This window comes from Pavona decussata, unplaced genomic scaffold, assembly GCF_977016875.1.
Source record: "Pavona decussata unplaced genomic scaffold, jaPavDecu1.1 SCAFFOLD_98, whole genome shotgun sequence".
Lineage (NCBI taxonomy): Eukaryota > Metazoa > Cnidaria > Anthozoa > Scleractinia > Agariciidae > Pavona > Pavona decussata.
In genome coordinates, this window is record NW_028145514.1 from 72,004 (window position 1) to 88,424 (window position 16,421).

The 16,421-nt window shown below is 38.4% G+C and overlaps 3 pseudogenes; all 3 read right to left on the reverse strand.

Moving 5' to 3' along the window:
• Window positions 1-328: 328 nt before the first annotated feature.
• Window positions 329-1,318, reverse strand: LOC146472454 (uncharacterized; annotated as a pseudogene).
• Window positions 1,319-3,871: 2,553 nt separating this feature from the next.
• On the reverse strand, window positions 3,872-6,588 carry LOC146472455 (uncharacterized; annotated as a pseudogene).
• Window positions 6,589-10,747: 4,159 nt separating this feature from the next.
• LOC146472456 (uncharacterized) lies at window positions 10,748-16,014 on the reverse strand (annotated as a pseudogene).
• Window positions 16,015-16,421: the final 407 nt, after the last annotated feature.

Here is a 16,421-nt window from a genome sequence, read left to right on the forward strand (position 1 = left end):
TTTACAGTGTTTGTTGTAATTATCAGGTGCCATATCAGCGGTATCATCACCTTAATTCCTGACTCCTTACTTACTTTCATTACTCTTGGGTTCCTGACCCACCACATCGACTGGACACAATTAACTTTCCTCTAAACTTTCTTTATTGCACACTTTGCAAGAAAGGACATATCAAAAACATGCGTATCAAAACTGGAACATGCTTACTTCTAAGCTGTTAACAGGAACTAATTATGATACGTAGAAACATCCTGAACCTATTGGAATGTCTGAAGATACTATAGAGTGTCCTCAACCTTTTAAATCCTAATATTAAAGAGAATATCCCTCATACTGTTCTCTCTCTGCATGACCGTCTGCCACTAGCAACCTCTCTTACATATCTTACAAAAAACTGATAGACTTCTTTCTCATGCTTGAGGGAATTGCTTCCCTCCTAGGAAACCTTTGGCTTTAGTATTTGCAAAAGCCTTGGGACATTGATTTTGTGTTGAGAGTCTGGTCTCAACAAATCAATAAGCATGGAGAGTTGACGATGGGCGGATAAAATACCTAGCATCTCCAGTCCAGCTTGCATTTCGCTAACACAAGGATTACTAATTTTGTTAGGGGACAGGACTTCCTGTAAAATGCTATCATCAATAAATGCAGGCATTTGGCCATTCTGCAACATTGCTACTCCAACCATAATGCCATGAAGGCATTTGGCCATTCTGCAACATTGTAATGCCAACATAATAATAATCTTTCCACAGATACTGTCTTAATCCATTATTAAAATACTTGCCCTTTATCGGTCTGTTCATAAGTCTAATCCAGTCCTTGCATGGACCCCCTGGTCAACTGATTCTTCTCACATAAAATCTACTTTAAAAGTCAATCTGTAGTTGTCAATAAACTCTAGTTCACTGAAGGTCGTTTCAAGAACCCTGTCCCTATCCACAGTGATGAAGTTTGTTGCCCCTTCACATGTTTCTTTACAAGAGGTTAGTTCAAGTGGTCTTCCTGTGACAATCTTTTCTTGAAGAAACCATATTACCTCTACAGGATCATGAAGGTTTTGGCTATTTGCTGCGTCAATTATTGAGCTGATGTCAAATGGACATTGAATTAAATGTTCTTCATGATCAGAAGCTGATGCTGCCAATGGGCTGACACTTGCTGCTGTTGTGCTGGCATCCCCTACATCTGTTTGGCCCACTGTTGTGCTTGCTGCGACTGTGTTGGTAGTTGATGTTGATGTTGTGCTAGCACTTGTGTTTCTTCCTCCAGTTGTACTTATGTTTTCTGTATAGTCAAAAACTGAGTGTGAAAGCATATCATGCTCAATGATAACCACATCTTTTGTCACAGTTGGTGATTCAGTTGGTCGCCCAGGAGCACGCCGATTATACGGTGCAGCTCAAGCAGAAGGTGCAGATGTTGAGCGACTGTAGCAAGGCGATCCACGTGTTGTGTTTCTACCTCTAGAATTCACACTTGGAAATCGCCGCTGAACTTCTTGGAGAGCGTTTGTAGAGGACAAACTTCATGAACTAGTTGAGGAATCTGACGGAAGGCTTGATCTCCCCACTACGTTTGTAAGTCGAGTAATATTTTCAACAATTGGGATAATTTCTTCCTTTTAAGAATCGCTCCAACCCGTAGAACTAGCCGTCATGTTGAAAACACCTCGTGGCTGTTACAGTCCACAAAGACTAATGATATTGGTTAACAGCGCGCAAAGGTATATGGGATTTGCTTATAAATTCATGCTTAGGAAAAATTAATTCTTGCTCTCAAAGAAATAAATCAAAGACAGACAAAAATAATTCAAACAGGCATAAATAATGATAGGGCACATAAAATTAATTAACACATATAAATAATCCTAGGGGCACGTATCATTATTTATGAAACACCATAGATATAATTGTAAGCAGAGTTTTATTATTTCTGCAATGGGAAAAATATATGAGGATAATTTTTGACCAGAACGGGCCCTCATAGCATACAGTCATATGATTCTATAACATTGCATACACTTGTATGAACCTATAACTTTGCAGAACAGCCATATGAATATCTAGCATTGCATAACAGACATGAATCTCTAACGTCCCATAACAACCACATGAATCTCTAGCTTACAGGGCCAGCCATACAGTTTTTTCCTGCCCCACTCACACTAAAATTAATGTAAAGCTTACAGCCCTTGATATGGGCATTTCATCAGTACTTTTCACATAAAAAGCAAGTACTGGTTGTAATGGTCATGATAAATTATGTAACTATTTATTTTAAATAAATTCATTTATGAGTATTTTAAGACCTGTCATTATTTCTTTTTAAAAATAATAATATATCTAAAATTGAATTATTTATCAAGATATTTATTTATAATTTTTTGTGTATAACAATATGACATTAAAAAGAAATAAAAATCAGCAACTATTTCCTAATATTGCTATGTTGTCAAGATTTGTCAGCATCATGTACGTCCCAAAATTCACATAATTCATGGATCTGCCCCTTCAGCCTTGTATTATTAATATTATGAATATTATGTACTTCATAATGTACTTCATCATTTCTTTTTCCTGGTCAAGATGAGCTTTCATTGAGGGCACTCCCCACTGCTGGCGTACATCTATGCAGCTAACAGGCTTTGGTAGGTCTTTTGCTTCAACCAGCCTATAAGCCAGAGCTGCTATGCGTTTGCAGAAGCCGCGCTTGCCAGCAGCACGTGACTTCTGCCTGTCTCCTTGTTGGGTAGAATCAAGCAAAAATAAATTCCTTTTCCCTTTGAAATGCTCTTTGCTTGCTTCTCAGGCTGCCTGGTGTGTCCCTCCAGCAAAAACATGTCATGTCCTGGCAGCAAATTAATTCTCATTTGTTTCTCGATTTTTTTGGTTTTTGAAATGCGTAGCCCTCTGTGCCTTTTTTCGTTGGTTTGTTTGAAGAAATCTTCAACAGCTGCGTGAATTAGGCTAGGTTTCCCTTTCAACGAGGTCGTCCACTTGTCCGCTTTGATTCCCTCGCCATCGAGTAATCTTTGCCTCAGAATTTTCAGCGTCACTCAAATATGAGCTGTATATAATACTAATGAATAATAACAATAGGAAAATCAAATCCAAATTTACATATAACATTAAACTAACTTAACGTATGTGTATAAAATATATCAGAGCTTTATTTGTACGCTTGAATAAAAAGTGCAGTAGATGCATTAACACGAAAAAGCTTTGTCAAATTGAAGTGTAAACAATGCATGTATAATCGTTGATGTTGAAACAATGAAACAAAGTTAGACTCACTGACTTTTTAGCTCTTTCAAAGTGAAGTTGCTCAAGTTTCTGCATCCCCTGCACTTCAACCATCTTATCGCTTCTGCTTTACTTAAAAAAATCGACGTCTTTCGTTAATTTCACACCGTGAATTTCATTTTCATCTTGGTCAACGCACTAACTTTTGCGAGCCGAGGCCATGTTTGTTGACATGACCTTGACCAGATTTGGTTGATCTACCCAGAATTCTGCGCGCTGCGCCATTTTTTTCTGTACTGCAGATTCTAACTTAACCAACGTAATTTAACTTAACTCTACTTAACTTAACTTTGATGCTTATCGATTTCACGTTTAAAGTTCGAAACTCCAGCCTTGTTCTAACTAAACTTAACAGCTCTAATTTAATGTGTTACTTTAGCTAAAGTGAAGTCAACCTAAGAAAACTTAGCCAAACTTTCATACTTGTCAATCTTGAGATTATAAGTTCTTAATTCTAAATTAACTGACGTAATATAACTTAACTCAACTTCAATACAATGATAAGATTTACATGTAGATACGACTTAAAAAAAAATATTTTCTTAAAAATATCAGTTATTTATGTCTTACTGGCTACGAGCAGGTCCATTCAGGTGGGAACAGCAGCGGAGTTGTTGCCTGTCTGGTACTGCTCCCACGCATCAAATAGTTTCTGTTGGAGTTGCCTGTACTTCCTTTTCTTTATCTGCTTCAACCTCTTGTCTAAAACAAGCTTGATTTTTATTGAAGTTAAGCCGGCTTCTCAATGAAGAAGTTCGATTAAGAGGCAAAACTGTAATCTGCATTGGCCACTGGCTCGGTGGTTCAGAGCGTTGTGCAACCCCTCTATATCGTTGTTGGTCCTGATGGTTTGCTTGAAGATACTCCAATCCTTTGGGGTGAAGATTGTGCTCTCAGTCCACTGCTCCTGGATGTAGTCAGTAAGATTGCAGAGGGGCTGGGTCTGAGCCTGAATGCTGAGGCGCACGAACCTCGGTCTGATCTCGTGGTGAGGCAGGAATGGGAGGGCTATGAGGTTTCAGATGAACCGGTACGTTGCATCGTCGTCACTGTATGCAGTTTGGACACCAAGCTCTTGCACCTATGGTAGACAAAAAGTTAAAATTTGAGACCTTAAGGAAAACGTACGACTAACAAACGGACTGCTAAAGGTGATGTTACACAGGATGATGGTTTGTCCTGACGCTCTAAGCTTGATTGACCCTAACGTTCTAACAGTTGTACACGCAACCTTGGAAGCTGCACTGCTGGCAGGACTGATCTAAGCGCCTTCTGGATGGCCTTTTCAAAGTCTAGGTTGACCTGCTGGACAGTGGGGTGAATTGGTAGGATGCAGATTATTTTCTTCATTACCTACATGTAATTTTGTGAAGAGAAAAGGAAATGCTAGGCATGCCAGAAATTTTATTACACATGCTTTAGGATGCATAAATAACTCTAAATAGATAACTACCTTTTTATAGTCTTTTGTTCTGTCCCACTCTATTACCATAGCCCTGGAAGCATTTCCTCGAGGATAGACCATGCACTGCCAGTAAGTTGCGTACGACCGTTTGGACTGTATGTTGTAGCTGTATCCCAAGCTGTCGACTAGTTTCATTTTGCGACGCTTACTCCGTTCTTGCACTAGCTGGAATGTTACGTGATTGTTTGGAGTTGGGTTCTTGAACATTGTGACAACTCCCATGAGTGGCTCTTCGATGGAAGATGCAATGATGCTGGAACTTGGCTCTAAAGGAAAAATGAAAGTCCTAGGTTATACAATATTGGTCATTAGTTCATTAGTTGTCAAGTAGTATTTCCTATTTCAGGGATTTGTTTAACTTCGGATTTAACCAGTAAACACTCGCGTTTCTAGAAAACACTTAGAACATCTTTGGGAAATAGATTAGTGCAAAACACAAAACTGTGTGTAATTTCTTTAAACCCTCCGTATATTGAAAATATAGAAAAAAACTACACTAAAATCCCCTGAGGAGGCAATTTTTAATGACTAACTATTAAAATATCAGGCTGGCAGTAAAATATGGGTGGTTACTATGGAGATGCGTTACATTTAGTAGAGAATCTAGGTAACAAATTCATTGTGTCTTAGTTGCATTACGCTAAAGTTCTGCAGTACGTATCCTTTTCTGTGGGGGCACGAACTCGCTAGCTCGTTTCGCCTGTTCAGACTACACAGCTCTTTTTTACAGATGATTATACATTTTTCAAAAAGACAAAGGTTACATTTTTTGTTAGCGTTGCTGTATGGTTTACATTTCTTTAAAACTTTCCATTTTATCTGGAAAGGTTTATTGTTTTCTTGCAAAGAGAAATGTTCAGTTGCGAAGGAACAGGGTATTTTGGCTCCGTAGGCATTCGGTTGTGGGGAGTTCGATGCGAGAATATAAGCGACAACCGCGCGATGAATTGGCTGGTTGGGGATAGGCATTTTCTGCTTTGGACAGTGTAGCATAGGGTGCTCGCTTGACTTGCAAACTCTGCACAAATTATGAGAGGCGTAGTTACTAGCAGTGGAATCGCAAGAATAAGAACCCTTGTAATTCCACGCTTGGCAACCTTTATCTGTGGGTTCTTGTGGAGAAGATCCAGAAGAGGGCGAAGAAGAAACAGACGAATTCAGATTCCTGGAATGGGTCGAGCGTAAATCCGAATGCTTGAAAAATGTGGACGCCATTTCCCAAATTTCAGTAAGGCGATCCCAATCCAATCTATGCAGTTAGACTTGCTTTGTCAAATAGGAATAGAAACCTTGAACGCTTGCCCATGTGTAACTAAAGGCTTTGGTCATAAGGACGTCTAGTATTGTGAGCATGTGCGCGTTCGATGCCGTATCATATGTGCGAATCATCGCCAAATAACCGGCAACGAAAGATGGGAAATCAAGAGAATTGAACTCAGGATTTATTGACGTACCTGGAACGAAATCCTGCGGCCAGTCGATGTCCCTTTTCTTTGGGCCGGTGTCAGATTTTCCAGTGGAACATGGCGCGGCTGAGGTAGTTGGGGGCGTTACTGGTCCGAGAGCTTGGCGTAAGTGGATCACTTCCAGTTCCAACGCTAACGTTTCTTTCTCTGCTTTCACCAGTTCTAATTCTTTCTCCAGAATCTGTTGCTTTCTTTCTGAGGGCGAAGAATGCCCGAGGACTGGCCTAAGTTCTGGTTCGTTGTCGCGGAATTGAGCGTAATGCTCGAATAGCTGAGATTGCGGCGACGGCGGAAATGCATAATCCTCCAGTTGCGGTTTGGACATGGATTTCTGCTCTGATTTTTGCGACATAACTGAGAGTGGAAACAGCTAAACGCTAGAAATTGACTGGAAAGGTCAAGAGGGCGTTTGTTCCCGGAATGGGATCAAGCCATGACTTGCTCAAAGCTAACATGGAGCGATCTGAAAGCCGATACTCTAAACCCGCTAAGGCTATCCTGAGAGGGGCGTGTTCTCAATAGCAATTAGCAATCATCATCTGCAGTGATTCATGTACCAAGAGACATTTCCTGGCAGCATGCAGTGATTGAAATTCCCTGACTTCAACAGAACGGCTTTTTTAGAAGCCACCAAAAGTGATAAAAGTTGAAGACGAACATTGCATTTGACACAGTATTTTCCAGATAAAAAACTTTATTTACACATGTCACAGTTACATATCACACCATTTCCATATCACCTACTAATTTTAAATCACTCAATTCTCATACTCAGCTCTTTTTTTTTCTCCATTCCTTTTTAAACAAGGAAGCCCTGATGCAACTTTGAGCCAGAACCTACGGAAAAATCATAGCAGATTTAATTCCTAGCAGAACGATTTTTCTTGGTGGCTGATGTGTAATGTTGTGGCAGTATAACCAGAAATTGAACTCAGTGGGGTATTGAATTGTCAACTTCAAGCCATGTTTTGAAGTTGATTTGTCTTTGGCTGACTACGTTTTGACAAATGCGGCAATAAATAAATGAAAAATAAGGACATTTACTGGTAGTTGTGTCAATTTTGATCTCTCTTAAACATCAGTACCAGGATGAGCATGCAGTCCCTGATAAAGTGGACATATACCATTATTACAGTGCGGACAGTTCCAGCGATAACCGCAAGAAGGATAAGAAACTTTAACTTAAGACATACAAATAATTTTTAACCATGTGGTGAGCGAATTCACCTGCAGTCTGGCCTGAAAATAGGTACAGGTTAAAACGATTTAGTTTGAAGACATGAAATTTTTGGTGATATAAACGCTACAAGTATGTGTGATAGTTTATAAGTCAGGATCACAATATTCTGTATTTGAAAGACTTAAAGCAGACATAACACAGGGAACACAGCTTTCCCTTTTCGTGTTTGCCCGCAAAGTGCTGCTATTGTTTAAAATTCCATTTAAATGAGCGATTTCTACTTACAGCATCCAATTGGGTTAGGTGGCCTTCTACGAAAGCTGCAAGTTCCTCCAAAAAAATCGTTAACTTGATCATCAGTAATTGGAATGATGATCTTATACTGTTTCATTTTTTTAACGAGGTAATATGGCCTTGTCTATAGTTCGCAAAGTGTAAGAAATGAAGCCTTCTTACCATATGGATTTCCTGAGGTGTTGGAGGTGACATACTGAGCACTCTAGACCGAATGATGGAAAGCGCTGTAAGCTCGACACCCTGATAGAGTATAGTACTCAATCCCAGAACGCCACGTTAACAAGGTTCTGGGACGAGAGTTCTACTTAGCGGTTATCGCAAGATGGTCTGCACGTGCACTTTTTTATTACATCAGAAAGTAAAATGGGGGCTCAAGCAATCGCATTTTAAAATTTAAAGTATTTGGAAAAGGTACATCTTTGATACTTTATCATGATAACATGGGTTGTCTTCTCAGGAATTCCTGTTAATTCACATATAAGATTTACTTAAATTTTTTTTTTTTTTTCGCTTTGGGGGCAAATAATATGAACTCGGTAAGAGGCTGGAGAAGCAAAATACTGCAACAGTACTTTTAGTGATGCCAAGCCAAGTTTATTATTAGTTAGCTTAACATGATAAGGGAGAATGTTTTCTATTTTATGTGGTCAGCGTCGTAGCCTCAGTAGCTTTGACATTTTCCTTTTTAGCACGTGCTTAACACCAATTTCATTTTGTAGGAAAATATGCATACTCTTTATTGTAGAAAAAGATAATAAGCTGAAATAGTTAGTTATGCTTTCAGGTTACATTATAACAAACTGTCTCAATATCCTTTATGCCAAAGAAGAACATCCTTATATTAGTTTTTTGTTCATTCTTCACCGTGGTTAACAATTTTTGTTTATCACTCAGACCTTAGTTGACAGTTGAGTAATGCGACTTTAATGCTTTGTTCCCGTGTCCTTCTGTTAACAGTTCTTCCAGTTTTCTCTGCAAGGAGGGCAACAGGGTCTGACACCTTCTTTAAATTGGCCTCATTCATACATGTGCTTTCTGTGTCAGTCACTACAGGTTCAGCTTCTTCAGTTGAAATCCACATCACTTTTCTGGCAGACTCCTGCTTTCCCCCTTCCAGCCAATAGAAGGTATTTCTCCTCTGATAGGCGTGCTTCACCCTCTTTTTTTATCTGAGCCTTTCCTGGCGTTTCTCAGCCAAAAAAAAGGTTCCTGGCAGCATCCCACCTGTTGATTTTTCTATGGAAGTACCACCGCAGGTTGTCATTCTTCTTTTCAAAACCTATTGTAAACAATCATTGCCAAATGTGTGTTCAGATCCAATTCCAGTAAATATTGAGAATTATACAATGACCAGTGTAAAACTCGTGTTGTGATTAGTTGAGCAGAGTTTGTGATTAGAGTATAGACACACAATTGGCATCATCGAGTAGTGTGGCCAGCGCACGTGATCAGAGTCCAGACTCCAGCCAGAGTGACTGGTCAAAGATCATTGACTGATCAAACTTTGTTGTGACTTGAAAAGAAAGGAAAAATTTGCCCAAATTTATCGCCGATAGACATCCCAACGCCAAGTAATCAATCACAAATCACAGTGAAGCACATTGTTTTATGCGAGTAAATCGCAGAATGGGATAATGTAATAAAAATACCTTGGCAACTAAAGTGTCTGAGACTGCCATACTGTCTCATCATTTCAGGCCCAAGTAATATCATGCTGTGCATTTAGGGTGTTATTATTACTGTCTGCATATATCCTGGGCCACTCGCAGACATGGCCACCATGTCCTTCCCCCAACTCAATGCCTGCAACAACAAACAGTTATATTATGACCTTGTCCATGTCACATAAGACTGAAAAACATTACGATGCAAAGGGAGAAAATGTTAAGATTGAAAAAAGTGGAAAAGTTAATAATGTAATAACCTTTGCTTCAAATGTTTTGATGTAATCCTGACTAACATCCTCCATGTTTAAACTCTGCAACAACTCCCTGAAATAATTTTGGAGAAAAAAACGTCACTACAGGTTCAGCTTCTTGAGTTGAAATCCACATCACTTTTCTGGCAGACTCCTGCCTTCCCCCTTCCAGTTAATGAATGTATTTCTCTTCTGATATCCAGATTTCGCCTCGGCAAGTACGAAGTTCTTGATTCCAAATGTAATTGGCTTGCTTGGTAAAAATTGTCTAAAAGACAGTCTCCCCTTGAAGGGTATCATGCTTTCATCAATTGATAGTTCTCTGTCCAACTGATAGTGTGATGTCAGGTTTCTCAATACTAAATCAAGAAGGCTTCTTACCTTGAAGAGTTTGTCATGCCCAGTCTGACACCTTGGTATGGCAGATCAATGCTGGGGATCGTTAACTAGAACAAGTACATACACGTCCAGATCGTTTACAAGATCGTGTATGTTTGAGATTGTGTACAGAGATCGTGTACAGAGATCATGTATAACATCGTGTACATACAAGACCGTGTTTGTACAACATGTACAAGATCATGTACATTTGAGAACGTGTATAATATCTGGTAGCAAGATTGGGTTGTACATTTGAGATCGTGTACAAGATCGTGTATGAATGTCTATGAATGTAACTTCATTATATTTGATAAGCATTGCGTGCTATGATGAAGAAACAATGGCACAAAGACAAGCCTTTAATTAAAATGTTTAACGTCAATGATTAATTTTACTTCATGGTGAAGAACATTAATCACAGGCAACAGAATTTCCATGTCCAAACAGGTAAGTGTTGAAAATGCGAGATGTTGGAAAATGGGATTTCCGATCACAAAAGTTTTTCATTGTAATCATTTGAAATGAGATCTTACTTCCTACTTCACTTAAAATATTTATCATTAGTGTTGTTATCATTATCATTATTGTTATTATTATAAGTAATGTCATTTATTATTTTATCATCGTCATCATTATTCTTTCCCTCTCAGAAAAAACAGAACAAAACGCTCTTTCTTTTCTCCAACGAAAAACTAGTTGGACCAGCACAAACGAAAACAAATAAATAAACGTTAATGCCATTTACACGGGATTGTTAGTAAACTGTCTTCGAAGAACTTGCACAAAAGTTTCAGACACGTCATCAGCACCATTCCAGTCTCTCCACATATGTTCATTCAGAAACGCTTGTAGGTTGTAGTTTCTTACACCTTTTTGCATTTTTGCTTTGTATTTTTTGTTGGTTCCAAGCTGATTCTACTTCCTGAGTATGGACACCGGTGACAGGGTCAAGAAACTTGGCGGCTTGGACCACGACCTGATGGGTTTGGACATTTGGAGTGTGCATTGGCAAGTTGGTTTATGCACCCCAGTCGTCACTATGAACTTCTGTACCTGGCAGGAATACCCTCTGTAAGGTAGGTATAAGGGTTGCCCTATCTCGACACCTCACAGCTTGAAAATATCCCCGAGGAGAAGTATAAAAGCAGTTGTAATCAGGCCAAAAACCCAATATTCATTCCTAGCACGGCTTCCTCTGTTTGCCTTAGAAGAAAAGTGAAGGCGATTTATTATTACTGGTGTCAATGTATACACAGAATAAGCATAAATAAGGTACCTTCATTATTTTTATTCAGTTGTGAAAATAGACTACAGTCCGGTATTTCCTAACCACCATTGCGTCTCCTCACAGGAAGCAATTTTTATGCACGCACGCTTTATTCGCACGCTTTGATATCTCCAAAAAAGGGAGAAATTGAATGTCATTGTGAAACAAGCATATACAACTTCCGATTAGACTAAGTAAGTAAGTAAGTAAAGCCTTTATTTAAAGAGGGTGGCACTTAATAGCCAAAGGCTAATAAACTTGTGGCCCTCACAACTATTTACAATCTAAAATACTGTAAGCTAATATATATATATATCTATCTATCTATCTATCTATCTATCTATCTATCTATCTATCTATCTATCTATCTATCTATCTATCTATCTATCTATCTATCTATCTATCTATCTATATATATATATATCTGTCTGGATTTTTAAGAACATGCCCTCAGAAATTAACCACATTTTGAGACTTTCTAGGCTGATGGAATATGCTAGTCCAGAACATGACTTTAATTAGGGCTCATCACAAGAAAGCAAGGTCAAAGAATACTACAGACCTGGTATAGAAGGTTTGTCTTTGAAATTGGACATGACACTAGCACTGACATTTGAACTGACATGAAACATGGCCTATGTGTTGACAAAACAAGTGCGACATTTCGCAATTATTAACGGCGCCAACGCATCTTAAATCTCACCCAAAACCCGGTCTTTTAGCGGTCCAGTCTAGCTTTCTACAACAGAATCGGCTTAATCGGAGAAAGACAGCGTTCTAAATTGATTTTCTGAATCTCTTCTTTATTTACAAATCGAAACGAATCACGCCGAACGACATCTGGAAATTATTTATGACATTGAGTCCGGAAATCCGACCCCAAACCGCACCTCTCGACTAATCGATCACTAGCCTAACAACGCTACAGTTATAACGGCGAAAAATAATCGAATAGCTTTTCAAACTCACGCTTTTTGAAGAGAAAATCCTTGCCATTTCTTGTTCGTGTTTAGTGATATAACTTTAAGTCCCGGATGTTGGCAAAAAGATTGGAACGGGGAACACATATGGCGGTTTTCAACAAGAAAATAAACTAAGTCTTTGGCCAGGTGAAAAATTCCCGATAATTTCATCTTGCCCGACTAGAAATCATCCCTAAGAGCTACTTTTTAAAGCCAAAGACTGTCACCTCCTCAAGCAAAGCCCAAAATATGCCAGCCTTTGTCCAAGCCCGAGTAACTAAAGTTTACCCGTTTAGCTGAAAAACAGGACTACTGGTAGCAAGCATATTAGACGAGACAGCAACTGCACTCGTAAGACTTATTCCCTCACTAGACTTAATGATGTCCTCAGGAAAACTTTGCTTCAGGAGGCCAAACAAAACGCTAGGGCTAACGAATTTCTTCTCAGCTAAGACCGCGCCGAATTCAAAGCCAGTTCGTTGTGCCGTGTATAAACGTTTGAGAGAGAATGGGGCTAGCTGGGCAAAACAATTAAATGACTCTACATCGGGTAGTTTCGGGGAGGGAGGGGGGGGTAAGGAGAAGAATAGCTTTTGTCTTTTAAATGACTGCTGGTGACTCTTGTATTGTACATCCCTACATTTAATGGGAAATAAAAAAATAATAATAAAAAAAAAAAACAAGTTATATGTTAAGAAAAGTTAACAAAAATCATAGATTTCTGAGGGTATGTTCTTTTAAATTCAGACAGATATATATATATATATATATAAACTGGTACAAAAAACGACGAGGACGGACAACTTCGGGCGAAGAAAACTATATACAATAAAAAATCTAAAAAGGTAAAAAGTTTTAATCAAAAAAGACGTTTCGGTCGTTGACCTTCATCAGTTGCAGTGTATATATACATACATACATACATACATACATACATACATACATACATACATACATACATACATACATACATACATACATACATACATACATACATACATACCTGAATTTTTGAAAAGATGGCTCCAGAAATATTGCCTTATGTTAGTTTCTCTTGTGAGATTTTGCTTTTTTATTTATTTATTTTTTTTTTGCATTTTTTTTTGTTCTAAGTCAGTAAGAAAAAAATATAAAGGGTCATTAGCAGATATTTATAAACTTAAAATATTTTTCTCCCCCCCCCTTCCCTCCCTCCTTGTTTTGCTAACCTAGCCCCACTCTCTCTCAAACGTCTTTTAACCGCGCAACGATTTGGCTTTGAATTCGGCGCGCGCTCTGAGATCAGAACTAAGTCATTAGACCTAGCGTTTCGTTTGGCTTCCTGAAGCAAAGTTTTCCTGAGGACATCATTAAGTCTAATGAGGGAAAAAGTCTAACGAGTGCATCGTCCTGCCTTGTCTAACATGCTGCCTATTTAGTTCTTTTTCAAGCTAAACGGGTAACTTTCAGTTACTCGGGCGTGAACTGTAAAGGGTAGTATGTTGTGTGCTTTGCTTGAGGAGGTGACAGTCTTTGGCTTTAAAACGTAGGTCTTAGGGATGATTTCTTTTCGGCCAACGTGAAATTTCCGCGAATTTGTTACCCAGCCAAAGACTTAGTATATTTTTGTGGTAGAAAAGGGCGCTAACCCTTCCCTTTTCAAATGTTGATTTCAACATCCGGGAACTTAAGTTAGTATGAAAACACTAGCAAGGATGGGCAAGGATTTTCTCTTCAAAAAGCGTGAGTTTGAAAAGCTATTCGATTATTTTTCACCCTTATAACTGTAGCGTCGTTAGGCTAGTGATCGATTAGTCGAGATATGCGATTTTGGGTGGTATTTCCGCTCTCGAGTTTCATAAATAGGTTCCTGCAGATGTTCGGTCGCCGTGACCCTAGTTCGCGTGCAGCATGAATCTAGTATGAACATAAAAAATCAATTTGAAACGCTGTCTTTCTCTCAAGAAGCCGATCCTGTTGAAGAAAGCTAGACTTGAGCGCTAAAAGACCGGGTTTTGGGCCAGATTTTCGATGCGTTGGCGCGGTTAATCATCGCTAAATTCTGACACATTTTGTAGGAAGTTCACAGGTCATGTTTCATTTCATGCAGATGTTTTTAATTAGTGTCATGTCTAATTCCAAAGAAAAGCCTCTTTCGTTTTTCTCCCCCATACTATTCTTTGACCCTGTTTAAAATCTTGTGATAAACCCTAATTGAAGTCATGTTAATGACTAGCATATTCCTTCAGCCTAGGTCTCAAAATGTGCCCAATTTCTGGGAGTCACGTTTTCAAAAATGCAGGTATATATATATATATATATATATATATATATACAGTTAAAATATAAAATATGACAGGATTCGATTATAAGATAAATTATTAAATTATGAAATGATGCAAAAATTGTTGTTCCTTAAAAATCTTGGCAAACATGTTCTTTTTAAAACATGCTACAGAATTTAGTTTCCTAATTTCAATTGGTGTACTGTTCCACAGTCTTGTTGCCGAAACAGCGAAAGAGCGTCCTCCTTCTGTTTCTCTTTTATATTTAGAACAAACAGCATTAGTGCTTGAATATCTAGTGTTGCGGAAGTGCCGCTTATTGTTTAAAATTAAGTGTTCATTTAGATAATTCGGCAAAGTCCCATTAATTCGCTTATACATTATTATGCATTTATCAATCCTATGTTGCTCATAAAACGGGATCCAACCTAGCTTGGGCATCGTTAAGGTCGAGGGCATGTCAACTGAAGATCATGATGTTGATTGTAGTGTTATTATGGCCGACTTCAAACATGGTGTCCTAATCAGTTTTGTTTACCTTGGCCTTGTGATTGAACTTGCTTTCATCCACTTTAGCCACAAAAGGCACTCCAAATGGGATTACTGGCTGCTGCTGAAGGTCCCAAGTGCAATTGTCACGGAAAAGTTGAAAAATCCAAGAAATTGCACTTGGATTAATTTCAAGCATACCAGCTGCTGACGCCTGCTTTTCCTCGTTCTCCAAAGGAATAAATAAAATTTTGCCTATGGGCAGCCTAGGGAACTCAGCGAACATACTGTTTGTCCGTAAGTCCCTCCTTTTCTGCATTGAACACAGCGCCTGTAGAAAAGAGGAATTGAGATATCATTTAAACAGTCCATAGAGTACAATAAAACAACTGCAGTCGGTAATATGGCACCTCTGATAATGAGTTTTAAGGAACAATGATCTTTCTAACCGAGTCCCTTGTACCACCTTAAACACTCTTTCTGACAAAACAAGGTCTTTAATTAAGAGGAGTTTTAAACAATTTATACAAATAATGATGAAGAAACCTAAACAAACATTCGGAAAAAAAAAGAACTAATGGAAGGGAGGGAAACACTCTTGGCAATAAAACAGCTATATATATGTAGTGATCAAGTGGGTACATTGTATGTTTTTACTCACTTTGATCTCAAAAGGGGCTATTAATTTTGACATCACTCAGATCTAAACATGTGAAATGTTTGGTCAAAATTAAACACTTTTATCTGAAAATGATTAAGGGGCGTGCAGCGCAACAGCAACACAAGAGTTTTTACGGAAGGTTTTACTTCAGAAGCGGAATAAAATTTAAAGCGATAATGACAGGTACTTGTACACATATCCATACATACATACATACATACATTTACAGCCACTTATTACTGAAAGCCAGCTATTTGGTTGCCGTCTCGTGAGGCGAGGACCATATCCCTATTAGAAGTTCCACAGTGGAGTGGATTCGCAAGAAGGGTTCTTCCTTGTAACCAATGTATTAACTCCATCTTTTCTCCTTCCACCAATGTAGAAATTTTCAATTAGGGTTGTCCACATTATGCTCACAATTTTCACTATTATGCCAATTCTTTATGCGCAAAAAATATCTTACTATTATGCTCAAAAAGTTCCACTATTATGCTCAGAATTTTTTCCCCGGATCACTCATTTTTTACCTAAAATAAAATACAATCGCTTGATATGCTTATATGGAGGATTTTATAGACAACATATAGTGTAAGTGTTCTATGAAGCGTTATTAGGGTCATTATTCAATTGCAAATCCTGTTATGATGCTCTATTGAATTATGTTATGGCATTCTGCATTACATTTTCGGTTCTCAAATTAATCTCCTGCAAGCTGCTAAATTATGCTCTGATATTCTGCATTATGTTTTCGACATTCGGATTATGA